The sequence below is a fragment of the Euphorbia lathyris genome, chromosome 10 (genome assembly GCF_963576675.1).
Source record: "Euphorbia lathyris chromosome 10, ddEupLath1.1, whole genome shotgun sequence".
Classification (NCBI taxonomy): domain Eukaryota; kingdom Viridiplantae; phylum Streptophyta; class Magnoliopsida; order Malpighiales; family Euphorbiaceae; genus Euphorbia; species Euphorbia lathyris.
The window spans coordinates 58127447-58131501 of record NC_088919.1 but is presented as its reverse complement, the minus strand read 5'-3'; the positions used below and the strand labels follow the sequence as shown (position 1 = coordinate 58131501).

General features: G+C 35.3%; 1 pseudogene; it reads left to right on the top strand.

Moving 5' to 3' along the window:
• Window positions 1–253: 253 nt before the first annotated feature.
• On the top strand, window positions 254–2778 carry LOC136208411 (iridoid oxidase-like; annotated as a pseudogene).
• The last annotated feature ends 1277 nt before the right edge of the window (window positions 2779–4055 follow it).

The following is a 4055-nucleotide window of genomic DNA, read 5'->3' as shown; positions in this document are numbered from 1 at the left end:
ATAAAATTATTGAATATAATTATGTTTAGAATTTTTGAAAATTGATAAAGCGGGTAAATTATATATCTGGTGTACAACATTTACCATATTTTAGAATTTGATATACAACTTTCAATTTAGACATAAAACTGTACAACCTTGACTTTCCATTAAAATGTACACTCGATAATTAAGACCAATCAACACACGAAGTCAATAGGCTATACCAGCCATTTTGATTATTAGGAAGGTCATGTATAACAGATGTATTAAGCCAATCTCCCATGTTATAAAATTTCCTCTTTTGTAAGTGCACTTTATTCTTTTACAATCCTATCTCAAAATGGAGTGGAGCTTTATTCTTGCTTGCTTTGTTTTCCTCTTCCTTTGTTTAATAACTCTGATTTTGAACCGGAGACATTCAAGAACTGCTTCCAAGCACCGACCACCAGGGCCACCGGCGTGGCCAATCATCGGCAACATCTTCGATCTCGGAAACCTCCCACACCTGAGTTTATACGAACTTAGGTTCAAGTACGGTCCAGTAATTTGGTTGAGACTCGGGTTCACTAACACCCTTGTAATTCAATCCGCCAAAGCAGCTGAACATCTTTTCAAGAATCACGACGTTCCATTTTCCGACAGAAAAGTTCCCGAAGCTTTAACTGCTCGTAACTACAACAAAGGATCTCTTGGTCTCTGCCGTTACGGCTCCAATTGGCGAATGCTACGCCGTTGAGTCACACTTGAGCTCACCACCGGCAAGAAAGTCATCGATTCTGTTAACATTCGGCGAAATTGCGTCGACAAGATGATAAGATTCATCGAGGAAGATGCAGCAGAAGCTCGTTCTAGAGGAGAATCAGGAGAAATAGTATTATCTAGGTATGTTTTTGTTATGACATTTAACTTGATCGGAAACCTTGTGTTTTCCAGGGATTTAATAGATTCTCATTCTGAAGAAGGTTCTGAGTTCTTTGATGCAATGGATGAGTTCGTAAAATTGAGTGGGAAGCCTAATCTGGCTGACTTCTTCCCGTTATTGAAAGTGTTTGATCCGCAGAGGATCAGGAAGAAGATGGAAATGGCTTTGGGAAGAACTATGAATGTAGTGGAGAAGTTTATGAATGAAAGGATTGAAGAAGGAAAATCAAGAAAAGAAAGAGAGACTAAGGACTTTTTGGATTCTGTTTTGGAGTTTGAAGGTGATGGAAAAGGTGGAGGAGATGAGAAGATGTCAACTCACAATATGATCATAATCATAATGGTAATTAATTCATTTAAAGAAATATTAACACTTTTTTTTGGTTAAAAATTTAAACTATTTTACAATTTGTGTTTGTTTTGAAAATATTTCATGAGTTGTATCGTTTTTGTGTTGAACATCAGTAGTTGGATTGAGTTGGGTTGGATTGGGTTGATGTTGTATTATTTAGAGCGTAATAGGTAAAAAATTTAGAAATTTCGATTTAAAAAATGTCTAACAGAAAAAAATAGAAAGTTGGACTTAGAGAGGCCTAACAAACCCAAAGAAATTGAAATTTTGGATTTACAAAGGACTTAACGGGATCTGGGTCAATTTTGGGTACTAACGTAGAATCAGAGATAAAAAATTTAGAAACAGGGGGCAGAAATCACCACAACCTTAAATTTTACCGAGATAGGGAGCCGAAAGGTATATAGTAGAAGTTTTCTTTTGTAATTATATTGAAAGGTTGCATAATTTTAAAACTCCTATGTCTATAGGATGAATTAGTGAAACCCAAAATGATTTCCATCTAAACTTGTTTTAATATTTTATATTTATAATATATATTTCATTATATATGTTCTTATATGGATGTCTTTTGATGAAATAGATGAAGTAGCAATATGTTGAATTGTAGCTTGGTTTGTTTATATAAAACAGATAAAATAGAAAATAATTTGACTTTTTATCATAAATGTGTCTAGAGATTATTAACTTAACTACTTGTAATTGAATACCGAAGGGCCTAATTAGATTTTATATGCTTAATGATAAAATATTATAAGACTCTTATATGTCATGTATATCCAGGAAATATTTTTTTGGTGGAACAGAAACTACCAGTGGAACTATTGATTGGATAATGACAGAGTTATTCCATAACCCAGAATCAATGCAAAGAGTTAAAGAAGAACTTAATCGAGTCATTGGATCTAAAAAAAAGTTAAAGAGAGTGACATAGATGAATTGCCATATTTACAAGCAGTGATTAAGGAATCAATGAGATTACATCCAGTAATTCCATTTTTAATTCCACGAAACACAATAGAAGAAACAAAATTTATGGGATATGTTATACCAAAAAATACGCAAGTTTTTGTAAATGCTTGGGCAATAGGAAGAGACCCGGAAGCTTGGGAGGATCCATTGAGTTTTAAGCCTGAGATGTTTTTAGGATCTAATATTGATTATAAAGGTCAAAACTTTGAGTTGATTCCATTTGGATCTGGAAGAAGGATATGTGTGGGAATGGCGTTGGCTCATCGTATACTTCATCTCATGGTTGGCTCATTGCTTCATAGTTTTGATTGGGAGTATCATCCTGATGAAATAGATATGAAAGAAAAGTTGGGAATAGCTGTTAAGAAGCTTGTACCTTTGAAAGCTATACCCAAAATTAAGAAAATGATGGAATGATGATTGTTATTCTGCGAAAGATTCTGTATTTTCATTTGTTGTTATTAGTTGTTGTCTTCTTTTACTCTAATGTTATATTGAATTATTATGTGATTTGGTTTGTTGTTTTATTTAAAACTATTTTTTTTTCTTTCTTTTTTTCCCTTATGTTCTTTATATATTATTTAGAGAAATAATATTTTGTATTATTGAAAGCTTTGTTTGAATTTTTCTTTTCAAAAAAATGATATTTATTAAGAAAAAACGTAGAGATGAACTCTGCTACATAAGAAAATTGGTTGTAAACCAATTAGTACACAAAAAACATTTAAGTAAAAGGAATTCAACATAATAGATTCTTTGCATTCGCTTCCCAATTACAATTTCTTCCAACTAAAACCAAGCAACAATTGGAATATAATCAAATAGTGTAGAACCCGGATAGAGTTCGATTTGTTAGCAATGCGTTTGTTGAGTGAGTTAATTTTTGGCCAATCCTAACGGATTGGATTTTAAAAAATTGCCCCTAATTGCACGTCTAAAATTATCCCCCTCAACTCTGATTTTCTGGCTCTGTCACTGCTCTCACTATTACTATAAATGCTCATAATTGAATGCATAGGAGAATGACAAGAAGTGGAAAAAAGAAGGTGTGAGAAAACAATAAATAATTATACGTGTGTACAAAATTATGTGAAATTTTAGTTTTTTTAATGAAAGTAGGGACGATGTGAAACCAGGGCGTAGACATCCCGACTAAGTAGACACCCCTCCAACCTAGCCCCACAAAATCCAAAGAATCAATAAATAAATTAAAAAGTGTTTACAGAGGGAGGGAAAATAGAAAAATAAATAAAAAATAAGAAAGCAAAAGCGAGCTAAGAAAAGCGAAGGTGAGCAATGTTACAAAGATCATCGAAAACAAATGAACTGCAAAACGGGGGGCACGTGTGCCACCAATGAAGACCCTCGGCAGAGAGGCTGAAACGAGCAAGTGCGTTCGCTGGTTGGTTGCCCTCCCGGTAGATGTGAGTGACCACAACCTCCATCCCAGCACATTGGAGAAGACATAGGTCCCAATCCTTCCTGGGCCGCCAAGGAACCGAGGAGGAGCAACGGTTGAGAAGAGTGATGCGGACATCCTATCTAGAGCCACCGCCCAAAAGCAACCTGGTGGATCCTCAGGCACCACATACCAGACAAACAACACGTAAACCCATGGTTGTACTCATCAGGGCGGATCCTAGGGGTGTACGAAAAGGGCGGATCTAGGAGTATACGAGAGGGCGCATCAACATCTATTCTTAGGTGGATCCTTAGGCTTACTTCCTCACGAAGGAACTCCCCAACAACCCTGAGATTCCGTACATGTACCTTTGTACTAATTGTCTGGGCATGTTATCTATTTTACCCTTCTGTCGATAACCTTATT